Here is a 16,336-nt window from a genome sequence, read left to right on the forward strand (position 1 = left end):
GTTGGTGAGGCCTTCGCCTTACCCAGCCCTTCCTGACAGCTCCTCAGGGCACGTCCACAGCCAGGTTCCCTTCTAAGCAGTCAGGCCTCCACCCTGAAATCCTGGGCCAAGCAAGAGAGCTTGGGGTTGTGGCTGAGGGGGCCCCAGCAGCAGTCTCCTCCCCCGGCAGGGCCAATGGGACCCCAGAGGGGGCTGGATGTTTGTGCAGATGACATGTTTATGACCCAGCCTCTCCTTACTCATGCTTTTGGCTTCCCCTCGCTGATTTTGGTTGGGTGGATCCCAGTTCTGCTGCTGGATTTGGGAGCCTTGGGGCTGGGGCTGAACAGAGCTTCCTTTAACAGTTCCAACCAAGGATGGTTCCAGCCCCTTCCCCCAGTCCCCCTAGACCTCATATTTTCCCACACCCAACTTTATTACAGAATGCTAGCATCTCAGAGCTGGAAAGGGCCTCTGGCATCACTGCATCCAATGCCTTCTTTTCTAGATGAAGAAACTGAGGCCCAGAGAGAGGAAGGGACTTGCCCAAGGTCACCCAAGCAGGTAGAGACAGAAGATGCAGACATGCAGACATGTAGCTCAGAGCTCTGAAACCACCCTCCAAACACCAGCTTCCTTGGTTGCTGTTTTGTTTGGGAAAGGACAGTTCAGCTTTTTCAAGCCTGCCACAGTAACTTTCTCCTCTCCCAGGGAGGCAGCAGACAGTGACGGACTCTCTGCTTTTACAGTTTAATTCCATAGGAAATTGGAAATAGCCTGTCAGAGGTGTCCGGGTGGCCCGGCTGCCCTGCCCCGACCTGGCCGCCAGAGCGCTCGCTTGGTCCCTGCTCCCTGTCTTGGGGACCATTTTCGGAAGCTCTTCCGAGGGCTCCTGTGGGTTCTCTCCCTGCTCTTCCTCCCAGGGCACGATGCTAGCACAGAGCTACCGGCTCTGGCTGGGGCCCTAAACCCTGACATTTAGCTCCTGGCAGACTCTGGCCCTGAGCTCCAGCCTGGCTTCGGTGTCATCTCCTGCCCTGAGGTCCCAGGGAAATTGGAGGAAGGGGCTCCCAGCCCTCCTTTGGGAACCCAGGGTTACCTGGATCCCCTGAGAGTCCCTGCACTGCTCTCCCAGAACTCATCGCTTTCCCAGGGTTTCTGAGACTGCAGTGGGTGAAACTTACCTCCTTCCTCCTCTGGGAGTCCCCTGCACTTGGGATCTTGTGCCACATCTCCATCTTTCTCAAGAACCAGCCTGGAAGCTTCAGGAGGTCAGTGTTGTTGTTGTGTAATGATTAGAGGAGAGAGTCTCTGGCATTGCACGCCTGGACGGAACCCCAGAGCCACCGCTCCTGAACTCTATGATTTTGGACAAATTGCTTCACTTCTCGTTGCCTCTGTTTTCCCATCTTGAAAGTGGGGGTGCTAATAATAGTACCAAACACATAGAGTTGCTGTGAGGATTACATGGCATAGTGCATGTAAAGCATTCAATAAGTGTTCAACTTCTTAATATTCTATTTTAGCATCCCTTCATCTGGCCCCTCAGGGCCAAGTCCAGAGCTAAACTATGAGAGACAATAAGTGCTTGTGAACTGACACCTTAAACAAGTGGCAGAAAATGTGGCAAAACAAGCAGTCTGTAGCTTCCTGGGTCCTATTCGATGCAATGAATCTTCACTGAGGTTTATTACGTACGGATGCTGTGCTTGGGGCTAGAGACACAATGATAAGCAAGATGGACGCAGTCCCTGCTCTCCTTGCATTTTCATTTTGATGAGGAGACAGGCGAGTAGTGGAGCACTGCCAGCACGGTGAGCAGGGGCCATGGTGAAAGTGAGATCAGGCCCAGGGGAGGCACGCCTCACCCAGACTTAGGTGTCAGGGAGAGGAGGTGAGTCTGCAGCTGCGACCTGATGGATGAGCAGGGGTAAGAGTGTGTGTTTGTGTGTGTGTGTGTGTGTGTGTGTGTGTGTGAGAGAGAGAGAGAGAGAGAGTTAGGGGTGGGATGCAGGGTCCCAGACAAAAGGTACATTGTGCACATATGCCTGAGGGAGCAAGACCCAGTGAAGGAATTGAAGAATGCTTAATGTGGCTGGAGTGAGGTGTAGGAGAAAAGAGATGAGGCTGGAGGAGTGGAAAGAAACCAGACCTCAAAGGCCTTAAAGATTTGTCCCAAAGGCACTGGGGAGCCATTGAAGTGTGTAGAGCAAGAGAGTGGCCTTAGAGGACTGGGACGGGGAGGGTGGGGGGGACTCGAGGGAGGGTGGGGGGGAAGTCAAAGGAGGGAGGGAATACGGGAATATGTATATAAAAACAGATGATTGAACTTGGTGTACCCCCCCAAAAATAATAAATTAATAAAAAAAATGCGAATAACAACTTAAAAAAAAAAAGCTATGAAAAAAAAAAAAAAGGGGAGATTTGCCTTTTAGATTGCCTATTCAGAGTGCTGGATGGATGGAAGGGATCAGGCCTGGAAGCAAGGAGACATGCAATGTGGCCACCACAGTGATGGGAAGATTGCAGAATATGAGATAAAGGTCAGTCTTTAGGATGACACTTCAAAGCCACTCCAAAACTGGACCACTGGACCTTCCCAGTCTTCCCTCTTGCTAAGACTGAGAATCAAAGGAGATCCATGGGCCTGAACATGTTAGGCATAAAGTGCAGTGTGAGTGTGGGAAATTGTTAGTGGCTTTCTGGACACACCACATGAACTTCCTTGTGGATTCAAGAAAAGCATCTTCTCCTTGAGAAAGACATGAGGATTTATTTCGGTTTGCTTCTGGAGGATCCTAATGGATACTTGCAATTAGGGACACACAACTGAATTACATATCATTCCTTCCAACCAAATTTCTCACTGCCTTGCCCACATGGGGCTTTTGGCTGAAACACACACACACACACACACATACACACACAGCCCCATTTCAACTTGATTGCTTCTTTTTTATTGTATTCCAGATGTTACATATAAATAGCAGAGAAAACTGATGTGCACTTTTCTTTGTTTATTTCAAAAAAGCTTCAGTCTTTACTGTTCTTTATACACATCTGAAACATAATGTTGTATGTCAGTTAACCTCAATTAATAAAAGAAGCAGGGTGGTTGAAAAATTGTAATAACGAAGAGAAAACATAATCAATAGAAACAGACCTACAAAGGATAGTTATTGAAATTGGCAGATAAGGACTTCAGAACAACTATTTTAAATATGTTTAAGATTTTAGAGGCAAAAAGGTGATGAGATTGGGTATTTCTGCAGGTAATTGTAAACTCTAAAAAATAACAAAGTTTAAATTCTGGAACTAAAATATGTGAAGTCAAAAATTAATTAGATGAAATTAACAGTAGATTAGTCAATGCAGAAAAAAAGATCAGTGAACTTGAGCCCAGGTAAATTGAAGTTGTTCAAAGTGATGTACAAAGAGAAAAAGAATTGATAAAAAAAAAATAAAACATCAGTAATAACAATGCTTAATAATGTGAAATAATATAAAGCAGTCTGAAATATGTATAATTCAAGTCCCAGGAGGAGAGGAGAGATAAAATGTGACCTGAGAAATATTTGAAGAATTAGTGGTCAAAATTTTCCAAATTTGATTTTTAAAAACCCAACCCACAAATCCAAGAAGCCTGATAAGTCTCAAGCAAGATAATTTTAAATGTCATAGTAAAGTTCCTGAAAAACAAAATCTTAAAAAGAGCCAGAGGAAAAGAAGTGTGTTATATTAATGAGAATAAGAATAATAATTGATTTGCCACTGTAAACAATGGGCGAGTAATAAACAGTTTTTAAAATATCTTCCAAGTACTGGGGTGGAAGAAAACTATCAACTTACAACTCTATATCCAGAGAAAATATTCTTCAAAACAAGACAAAATAATAGCATGTTAAGATAAACAAAAAGTTAGAGAATTTGTAGCTCACAGATACACTTAAAAAAATTAATTGCTAAAGGAAAGACCTTGGGCTGAAGAGAAATGATACTGGATGAAAGTTGGACCTATAAGTAGGAGTGGAAAGTGCCAGAAAAAGTAAATATGTAAGTAAATATAAAAGTCAATTTTTGTCTTTGCTTACAACTGACAGTGTAAGTAAAAGAATGTGTGGTGGGGTTTCTAATACATAATAGAAATAAAATATATGAAAATAACAGTATAGAGGACAAGAAAGGATGAATGGAAGTCTACTTTTATAAAGTTTTTAAATATGAAGTTTTATATTGTTAATTGAAGATGTGATAAATTAAAGACGCACATTTCAATCTCTAGAACAAACTAACAAACAAAAAAGTAAAACTGTATAGCTAAAAAGCCTATAGAGGATATTCAAAGGAATAATGAAAATTTCTTGATTAATTTTTTAAAAGGCAGAAAGGAAAATTGAAGGAAAAAAAACAGATAAGACAAATAGAAAACACATAGCAGGATTTATATTTAAGCCCAACCACACTAATAATTACATCAAATGTAAATGAGATAACCATTCCAATTAAAAGACTTTGATTTTGGCCAAGATGGAGTATCAGCAACTGTTTTTACCTTCCCACTGAAACACACAGTACATCAAAGATGTTTTCAAGACAATGCACATCAGGAACAGAGGAGAGTGATTCCTGAGAGTTGGAAAATACACAAAATAAACCCTACAATTGCCCTGCTATGTCTTAAGAGAGTTTCTAGACTGCAGTGGAGGAAGGAGGAACCCAGACAAAGCCCAGAGGATTCTCTGAGTTGGAGACAGAATTAAGAGCAAAGGTGCCTAGAATTTGATGAACAGAGTATTAGAGAGGAGAGAGCTACACAGAAAGAGAATTCTGGAGATCCACAGAGGGTCCTCCTCATGTCTTCAACAGAGTACTGATAAGCATATGCATACAAGGAAACTGCATGAGGCCAGAGAAAGAACCACTCAAAGGAATTAGAGGGAACACTACATAGAGCTCAAAAGAGCTAGGAATGTGACTGTTCCCACCAGCAAGACTGGAAAAACTCATAATTCAAGGTGTAGAATACTTGGAAGGGTATTACTTCTGTGGCAGGCAGGGGATAATTAGCTCTAGAAGAAACACTACTCATGTCCCATCTAATAAATCATTAAAACAAGACCTAAAAGTGTCAAACTCTTTCTGAGTAACTAAACTGGATCCCAGAAAAAAACAAAAACAAAAAAACTCAAGAATATTTAGAGAAATATAAAAACATACAACAATCAACAAGGTCAAATTCATGATGTTTGGTATCCAATAAAAAATTACCAGCATTCAAAGAAGAGGAAATAGAATACATAATACATAATGAAGAAAAACTCAATCAAAACTGACCCAGAACTGGCACAAATATCAGAATAAGCAGTCAAAGACATTAAATTTGTTATTATAATTGTGTTCCAGATATTCAAAATTTTAAGTAAAGGCATTGAAGACATAGAAAGTCAGGATAAACTTATAGAGATAAAATCTGCAATGTTTTAGATGAAAAAATTACCTTGCATGAGGTTAAAGGTATATCAGATATTGCAGAAGAAAATATGACTGTATTTGAAGACAGCAATAGAAACTATGCAAAATGAGACATGGAGAGAAAAAGAATAAGTTAAAAAATTAAAAGAGCATTAGGAGCTGTGGGACAATTTCAAGTGGCATAATATATGTGTAATTGGAGTCCCTGAAGGAGAAACAGGGACAGTAAAAATATTTGAAGACATAATGGCCACAAACTTTCCAAGTTTAATGAGAACTATAAATCTAAAGCTCCAAGAAACTCAACAAAACTCCAGCTCAATAAACCTGAAGAAAACTACACCAGGGCATATCATAATCAAGTTGCTCAAAACCAGTGTAAGAAGAATATCGTAAAAACAACCAGAGTGGGAGGAAAATGATAACTTACATACAAGACTCAAAGATAAGAATAACAGCACATTTGTTTTGTTGTTTTTTAATAAATTTATTTATTTATTTATTTTATTGGCTGTGTTGGGTCCTTTTTTGCTGTGCACGGGCTTTGTTTTTAGTTGTGGTGAGTGGGGGCTACTCTTCATTGTGCTGGGCAGGCTCCTCATTGCTGTGGCTTCTCTTGCTGCAGAGCATGGGCTCTAGGCATGTGGGCTTCAGTAGTTGCAGCACATGGGCTCAATAGTTGTGGCTCACGGGCTCTAAAGCACAGGCTCAATAGTTGCTCTGCAGCATGTGGGATCTTCCTGAAGCAGGGATCGAACTTGTGTCCCCTGCACTGGCAAGCAGATTCTCAACCACTGCGCCACCTAGGAAGCCCAGCAGGTTTGTTTTTGAAAACAATTTCACGAGCAAAAGACAATGAAGCACACAAAGACAAAATACCCAGTAACCTAAAGTTGTATTCTCAGCACACAAATCTTTCAAAAACAAAAGCAAAATAAAACATTTTCTTTTTTTTCTTTTTTATTTTTTTATAGTTGTGGCTCACAGGCTCTAAAGCACAGGCTCAATAGTTGTTGTGCACGGGCTTAGTTGCTCCGAGGCATGTGGGATCTTCCTGGAGCAGGGATCAAACCTGTGTCCCCTGCATTGGCAGGCGGACTCTCAACCACTGCGCCACCCAGGAAGCCCAATAAAACATTTTCAGTCAAGCAAAAGCTGAAAGAATTCATCACCAGTAAACTGCAGACCAAGAAGTGTTTAAGGAATTCCTCCTTCAAGCAGAAGGAAAACAATACCAGAATTGTCTGGATCTACACAAAGGAATGAGAAACACTAGAGAAGACAATTAACTTGGTAAATATAAAAGATTTCTTTAAGTGATAACTTAGTCTTTAAACAAACATAATAATGTAGAGTGTGGTTTGTAACAGTACAAGTAAAATCTGTAACAATAGCATAAAGACTATAAAGGAAGAAATGGAAGCATTCTATTGTAAGGTTCTCTCACTATGTGTAAAGTGACATGATATCACTTAAGGGTAGATTGTGACAAATTAAAGATGTATACTATAAACTCTAAAGCACTAAAGTTACAAAAGAGCATTGCTAGTAGTCTAACAAAGAAGACTAAATAGAATCATAAAAATACTCAATCCAAAAGAAGGCAAAAAAATGAGAGAAAAGAAAAGAAGAGATGGGGGAAAATAGGAAAAAAAATATCAAGATGATAGACTTAAGCCTAAGCATATAATCACATTAAATGTAAATTTTCTAAACATGCCTGATTAAAGGGCAGAGATTTTCAGATTGGATTAAAAAAGAAAAAGAGAAAGAAAGAAACAAGACTCAACTATATTTTGCCTGCAGGAAATGCATTTTATATATAAAGACAAAAATAAACTGAAAGTAAAGGAATAAAAAAAGAGATACAATGAAAAAAGAGATGACAAAAGAGTTATGCCTAATCAAAAGAAACTTGGAGTGGCTATATGAATATCAGACATAGAAGATTTCAGAGCAAAGAATATTACAACGGATAAAAAAGCTCATTTTATCTTATCATGATAAAGAGGTAGTTTCATCAAGACAAAACAACTCTAAATGTTTATGCACCTAACAACAGAGCTTCAAAACACATGAAGCAAAACTGATAGAATTGAACTACAAGGAGAAACAGACAAATCCATTACTATAATAAAATATTTCAATACCCTCTTCTCAAGAGTTGATAGAATAAATAGACAGAAAATCAGTAAGGCTATAGAAGACTTGAATAACGGTATTAACCAACTTGACCTAATTGGCATTTATACAGCACTTCACCCAACAACAGCAGAATACACATTGTTTTCTAGTGCACAAGGAATATTTACCAAGAAAGACCATATTTTGGGCCGTAAAACAAATAAATAAACTTTAAAGGATTCTAGTTATACAAAGTATGTTCTCTAACCACAATGAAATCAAATTATAAATTAATAACAGAAAGATCTCTGGAAAATCCACAAATATTTGAAACTAAATAACACATTTCTAAATAACTGAGGGGGTCAAAGAAAAAATCAAAAGGGGAATTGGAAAGTATTTTGACTGAATGAAAGTGAAAAGACAACATATCAAAATTTGTGAGCGGCCACTAAGTCAGTACTTATAAGGAAATTTATAACACTAATTGCCTCTACTGGAGAAGAGAGAAATTCTCAAATTAATGATGTCAGCTTCTACATTAATCAACTAGAAAAAAAGAGAAAATTAAACACAAAGAAAGCAAAGGAAAGGAAAAAATAAAAATTACTATAGAAGTCAATGAAATAAAAACAATAGAAAAATCAATGAAACCAAAAGCTGGCTCCTTGAAAATATCAATAAAATTTTTAAATTTCTAGACCAACTGATCAGGAAAAAGGAAGAAATTATACAGTTACCGTTATCAGAAAAAAAGAGAAGTGACATCACTACAGATTATATCCCTAAAACTGTTACAGAAATGAATTTCAGCTAAAGATCATCCCAAAAGCAAAACTACGGGCTCCAGATGGCTTCATTGGTAAATATTACCAAACATTTAAGGAAAAAATAGTATTAGTTCTATACAAACACTTCCAGAAAACTGAAGAGAATACTTTCCAATTTATTCTATAAGGCCAGCAGTACCCCTAAAACCCCTAATACCAAAATCAGACTAAGAAATAACACTATAAAAAAAATAACTGTATAAAAAAAAAAACTATAGACCAATCCTGTCATGAACATAGACGCAAAAATTCTAAATAAGATTTTAGCATGTCAAATCCAACGATATACAAGAATCTATTAAATAGCACAGGGAACTCTACTCAATATTCTGTTATGATTTGTATGGGAATAGAATCTAAAAAAGAGTGGATATATGAATATGTGTAACTGACTCACTTTGCTGTACAGCAGAAACTAACATAACATTATAAATCAACTATACTCCAATAAGAAAATTAACTGAAAAATCCAACAATATATAAAAAGGATGATGCATCATGACGAAATGCGGTTTAATCCTAGGAGTATGGGTGGGTTTAATATTCAAATATCAATCAATGTCATTTACCACTGTACAAACTAAAAAGAAAAACCACATGATCCTCTCAATAGATGTGGAAAAAAATATTTGACAAAAAATCCAATATTTACTCCCTGACTTAAAAAAGAAACTCAACAAACTAGGACTAGGAGGGAATTCTTCAATCTCGTAAAAAAATGTTTAGCCAAAAACCTACAGCTAACACTGTACTTAATTGGAAAAAATGAAATGCTTTCTCCCTAAGATCAGGAGCACAAGGAAGTTGCTTTTTACCACTTCCATTTAGCCTTGTACATGAGGCAATCTGTGCACTTCATTATATGTTAATTATGCCTCAATAAGATCATTTTCAAAGGCAGAGATTATTGATTAGATTTTTAAGTGATATTAAACTATGTACAGTAATCAAGCAACTCTCTCTAAATATGAACACACAGACAGGGCAAAATGAATATATTTGAGATGTAAGAACTGGGAGAGCTTACCACCCAGAGAGTTCCAAAGGATGTGTTTCTGAAAAAATTATAATTATCTCAGAAGAAAATTTTGAAATGTGAATAGGTATGGAAAACTAGGGAAAAGGTAAATGTGGGCTAAATCTAAATATAGATTTTTATGAAACAAACAGTATATATCTAGCTTGGGGGAAATAAAAGAACCAAGACAATGATCAAAAGAACATTTTAGGAGGTGATTGGAATTACAGCATTTGAAGACTCTTTTACAGTTCAGTAGGAAAGCAAAGCTATTAATTAACCTTCTCTCTTATTTAGTTCAATATAACATGTTAAAATTTCTGGAGCAACCAATTGGAAAGTTAAAAACAAATTTCTAAATAACTCATTGATTTAAGAAACAATGATATATTAAAACATTTAAATTGCACAATACAGCTGCCACTAACTTGAGAAATATATAGCTTCAGATGTTTACATTTAAAAAGAATAAAAGCTCAACATTAGTAACCTAAGCATTCAATGGCACAATGCCCGCCCCCCCCGCCAGAAAATAAATAAAAGAAGGGATAGAATAATAAGAAAAGAAATTATTGAAAAATAAAACACATAATAAAAAAGATCAGCAAGGCCAAAAGTTTGCTCTTTGAAAAAAAAACTAATAAAATAGGCAAATCTCTAGTTACAGTAATAAAAAAAAGAAAAAAAATGGCACAATAAACAATAATAAGAATGAAAAAGAGATATAAACACAGATATAGCTGATACTAAACAGAAAAATTGTGAGTCTCTGCCAATTTACCTGAAAACTTAGATAAAGGGACAAATTCCTCAGAAATATAACTCATTAAAAGTGACTCAAGAAAAGAACAGAAAATTTAAGTAATCTAATGATCACAAGAAAATTAAATCCATAGTTTAAAATCTTCCTACAAAGAAAACTCAGGATCAAAAAACTTTACAAGACATTTTCATAAGTATGCTATGATCAGATAATTTGAAGTTTTTTTCATAGACTGGGTGGGGGTACATTTTATTAGCTTAACCTTTTCTTGATCAGAAAGTCAGGAAATGACAGCACAAGGAAGGAACCCATCTCATTCTTGGCGATAAATGCAAAAACCCTAAACAAAATTTTATCAAATAGATTCCAGCAATGCATATATTAAAAAAAAAAAACAACTCCACCAAAATTGTTCTAAGCTAAGAATGCAAGTTTGGTTCAATATTAGCATGTTGCTTATCATATAAACATAATTTAAAGAGAAAAACCATATGATCGATTCAACATTTATTCATAAAACTCTTAGCAAACTAGGACTAGATAGATCTTTTCTTAACCTGATAAGGAATACCTTCAAAAAATTTTACAGCAAATCATATTGAATGGTGAAATCATGCCCTTTATCAGAAGAAGGCAAAGATGCCCACTGTGACCGCTACTAATCAACAATTTACTGGATGTTCCAACCAGTGAATTAAGATAAGATAAAGAAAAGATTTAAGGCTTTGAAAGAAACAAACAAAAGTACCACTGTTCATAGGGGATAAGGTTGTCTAGGTAGAACATCCAAATAACATATAGATAAATTATGAAATAATAGGAGAATTTAGAAAGACTGCTGGATGCAAAGTCAGTATTCAGCAAATAACGGCATTTTACAAAATGTAAGTAATTTTTTTAAACACCACTTGCAATGAACCCCAAAGATAAGCCTTTTAAAAGAAATTTAACAGGATATGCAGTCCTTTAAGGGAAAACTACAAATCCATAATAAAAGACATTTAAAAAGACCTCTAAGGGACTTCCCTGATGGTCCAGTGGTTAAGACTTCGGGCTTCCACTTCAGGGGTCTCGGGTTTGACTCCTGGTTAGGAAACTAAGATTCCACATGCTGCATGTTGCGGCCAAAAAGAAAAAAAGAAAAGGAAAGAAAGAAACCTAAGTAAATGTAGAGAAGTGCCATTTTCTTGGAGAAGAAGTTTCAATATCATAAATACATCATTTCTCTCAAAACTGATCTACAAATTCAATGCTGTTCCAAACAAAATCTCAAGAGAGTATTTCATGGAACTTGAAGGTTGATCCTAATATTTATAAGGAAGAGTAAAGGCCCGTGGATGGCCAAAAAACTCCTAAAGAAGGAGGAGGAACTGGGGGGAACCTGTCATCAGATATCAAGATTATTAAAAAGATATCAGATTATTATAAAATTATGACAAGGAAGAACATGTTATAAGTGCAGGAATAGATCAAAAATAGACTAATATAAAACAATAGAGAGCCCAGAAACAGACCCATGCAAATAAAGAGACTTGGTTTATGACAAAGTGGCATTGAAGATAAGTGATAAAAGATGGACATTAGTCCTGGGACTGTTGCTCTTCATATAGCAAAAGAATGAAATTGGATTCTTATGTCATAGCATAACAAAAATCCATTTCAGATGGATTAAATTTTTAAATGCAAAAGCCAATGTAGGGGAATACTATTGTAACTTTAGGCAAAGGAAAGATTCCCCAAACGATGCAAAAAGCAAAAATTATTAAAGATTAACATATTTGACTGTGTTAAAATGAAGAACATTCACGATATTAACATATGATAACACACAGAGCAAAAGGACAAACCACATATTGAATATATTTGCAACACACATAACTCACAAAAGGTTAATATCCAGAATACATAAAGAACACAAATGAGTCAACGAGAAGACAAAACATACAATAGAAAATGGATAAAAGTCATAGCCTCTTCAGAGAAGAGGAACCATCAGTGGCTTATAAAATATAAAAATATGCCCAAGCTCACTAATTGTGGAAATGGCAATTATAATCATAATGAGATAACATTATACACCCATCGGAGCCCAAGAATACCAAATGTTGTAGAGTCGTGAAAATTCCCATAAACTGCGGGTGCGTTGTAATTTTCACATATAAATGGTATAATCAATTGGAAGATTGGGACTGACATATACACACTGCTATGTATAAAATAGATAACTAATAACCTGCCGTATAGCACAGGGAACTCTACTCAATACTCTGTAATGGCCTATATGGGAAAAGAATCTAAAAATGAGTGGATATATGTATATATATATATATATATATAACTGATTCACTTTGCTATACACCTGAAACTGACACGACATTGTAAATCAGCTATACTCCAATACGTTTTTTTTAAATGTCCGTATCATGAAAAATAAAGAAATGCAAAAGAAACACTCCAGTTTAAAGGGGACTGAAGAGACACGAAGACTAAATACAATGCACACTCCTGAACTGAGATGGGTGATGGAGGGATCCAGTGCTTTAAAAACATCATTGGGTAATTGACAAAATTGAATAATATTAGTTAATTATATAAATAATAGTAAATGAATGTGAACTCTGTTGAGTTTGAAAAAATGGTACTATCATAAAACACTCAATAGCATTAGTAATTAACGAAACCACAGCTTCTACGCATGAAGGTGGATGCCTCTCAAAACTATGAGAATAAAAGAAGTCACAGAAAAATACACATGGTGTGTTTATATGAAATTTAAAATCAAACAAAACTAAACAATTTAGGAATATACTTATATGTGGTAAAGCAACAAAGAAAAGAAAAGAAATGATTAGCATAAGATTCAGGGTAATAGTTTCCTGGAGTGTGGGGTGTGAGGGTTGGTAGGTGAACGCAATAGGAGAAGAAACCACAGGGAGCTTTGGAGCTATTGGAAATGTTCTGTTTCTTAGGCTGAGCTATTCTTCTTTGCATTGAATGTATATATCATCCTTAATCGTCTCTGTGTGTAATATTTAATAATACATTTAATAATTTTAAAATAACATATTTTTAAATAAAATAATTTTTGAAAAAAATGTATAATTATTATTATATATAGAGTTCTTATAAAGGAATAAAAAAGGTCAGCAATAGGAAAGATGCAGATGCAGAGAATGGACTGGAGGACACGGGGTTGGGGGAGTGGGGGGCGAAGGGGAAACTGGGACGAAATGAGAGAGTAGCAGAGCCATAGATACACCACCAACTGTAAAACAGATAGCTAGTGGGAAGTTGCTGTTTAACAAAGCGAGGTCAACTCGATGATGGGTGATGCCTTAGAGGGCCAGGACAGGGAGGGTGGGAGGGAGTCGTGGGAGGGAGGGGATATGGGGATATGTGTATAAATACAGCTGATTCACTTTGGTGTACCCCAAAAGCTGGTACAAGAGTGTAAAGCAATTATATTCCAATAAAGAGCTTAAAAAAAAAAGAAAAAAGAAAAGATAAGCAAAGGACTCATGAAAAAGCAAGTAGAGTGAATTTAAACATATAAAAAGGTGCTCAACCTCACTCATAATAAAAGGAAGGCACGTTGTCACAACAATTTTTGTCTTTTTCTCTCTCTTTGCCTCCCATAGATATAGACATGGATATGGATATAGATATGAAATATATGAAGGAAATAGGTACTTTTATACAAGGTCGATGAGAATAGAAACTGGTACAATATCTTCGAAGGACAATTTGGTAAATGCTATCAAAATTTAAAACATACTCTTAGGAATTAAGAAGCAGACAAGGAATTTAATCTCTCTGTGCCTTGACTTCCTCATCTGCAAAATGATAATACCAGCACCTGCCACCTAGATTTATTTTGAAGGTTCAGTGACAATACAGGGGAACATATTATAATATGAAACACACATGAAACAGTGTCCAACACTTGTTAAGAACACAGCAGGTGTGAACTGCTAGCATTATCACCATCATCAGGATAATATGATTTGCTGCATTATTGGTACGTAGCAAGAGGGGACACACCCTAAATGTTCATCAATCGTGGGCTGATTGAATCACAGTGTGCCCATAAGATGGGACATCATGCAGCTGTTCAAATGAATAAGGTAGATGTATATAAAACCAGCTTAAAGATATAAGGTTAGGTGAACAAGGCATAGTACCAAAACATCTATGTGGCATGCTAGTATTTGTATAAAATTCCTACCCACCAACTTACATGCTTACATACATACGCTTATAAATGGTGGCTTCTGGGAAGGTAAACTGAGGACTGGGGCTCAGAGATGAGAGTGAGATTCCTTTGAAGGTTATACCCTTTTGTGCCATTTGAACTTGTTATCGTGTGTATTGACCATATGCATAAAGGAGAAGAGGGGAGGGAAGGGGAGCAGCTCGGGGTGGAAATAGGAGGACGTGGAGGAGGGGAAGGGAAGGGGCTGGGGGAAGGGAAGGAGTGAGGAAAAGCAGGAGGGGTGGGGAGGGGAAGGGAAGGGGCTGGAGGAGGGGAGGAATTCCTCTCACCCAAGGTTCTGAGTCCCTACTGTAGTCCAAGCCATCTTCTGATTATGACACGACATCCTGACACTCTACCCATGGGAGGAGGGGGAGTGGGGCGAGGTGCTGGTCAGGCCACTCTGAGCACCCTACCTGAGCGACAGTGCTGGTTCTCACCATCCTTTCCCTTTTGCGTCAGCCTCAGGGGCGCTGTCAACATAAGCCCATTCTGAGGCACAGATCTGCCTGTTCTCAATGTGCGGGCAAAATCAGGATTCTGTAAAGCTGCACAGCACTCCCCAGGCAAGGAGATGACCCTGGACGGCGGCAGTGAGACAAGTGTCCTACAGTGGAGGTGGTTCGGTAGGGGGCAAGGGGTCCCAGGTGAACCCTCAGTTTCTACCCGCAGACCCCGGGACACTCCTCCATGCCTTGCACGTGGCCAACACACGTCTTCACTGACCTCCCTCTGGGGCTCCCTGGCAACAGGACCCTGGAGGTGTCGCCTGCTCCCTGCTTCCTTCTCTCCAGCCCTCATCACCTCCCTGATCCCCCCAGCTCTCGGTCTCTCATCCCATAGCCCTGCAGACTCTTTTTCTAGAACAATCATAGAGACCAATCTTCTCTATACAGACCAGTAAAACAATGACAGTATCCAGCGTTTGCAAAGTGCTTGCTAAGTGTCAAACCCTGCACTGAGCCATCTCCCTACCCTAACATGGTTAATCCTCACAGCTACCTCATGGGACATCTGAGACCCTGAGGGGTCAAATAACCAGCCTGAGGTCACAGCTAGGAAGCAGTGGATTCCGGATTTAAACATGGATCTGCGTATCTTCAGAGTTCATGTTCTTAAATCCTGGGATGGAGTGCTTCCCACGGGCTCCTCCCAAGGGGCTGGTGGTGGGAAAGGTCACGATCATCACCATTTGTGATGAGTGAGGATGGGAGACAGTGGCATTTTAGTGCTGGCTTCTCTCGTCAGAAATATGTTTCCTGGGGAAAAAAAAGATCTCTGTCCTATGGTGTGCCTTTGGCTTTCTTTTCACTCACAAGTGCTAAAGTACAGCATATTCTTCCCAGGGTGGCCTGGGATGGGTGGAACTCAGATGGAAGCAACATCCTGTCATTGTGAAGCCAAGCCTCATCACCGATACCTCCCCACCCATTCCTGCAGCATCCTTCAGAGCAGAGTCTGGGACTAGAATTCTCCATCCCTATTTGTGATTTCTCCTGGGCGAAGCATGAAGGGCACTGGGCCACATGAGAAGTGTACACGTTCCTCAGGATAAAGAACTTGCCCACCTCCTCTCTGTGGGCCGTGTGGTCAAGGGCAAGTGTGTCTCTGGAAGGATGGTTTTGAATGTCTTCTTTGTCGTATGCGTCCCCTTCTTCTGGGCTCTGGAGTGTGGAAATTTCCTATGGGAGTGCCTGGTTTGCTTAAAGACCTTGGGTGGGACCCAGACAGTTCTGGGTCCTTGTTTTGGGGGGTTGGACAGGGATTAGCACATGGGGTTGTGGTTAACCACAAATCTTTTTTTTTCAACAAAAAATGATTAAGAAGGTAGGAAAACACTCTTCTGAGAGCTGAGGCAGATACGAACTGTCTGGGTAAAGGTGACGAGGAGAAGGAAA

This window comes from Hippopotamus amphibius, chromosome 1 (assembly GCF_030028045.1).
Source record: "Hippopotamus amphibius kiboko isolate mHipAmp2 chromosome 1, mHipAmp2.hap2, whole genome shotgun sequence".
NCBI lineage: Eukaryota > Metazoa > Chordata > Mammalia > Artiodactyla > Hippopotamidae > Hippopotamus > Hippopotamus amphibius.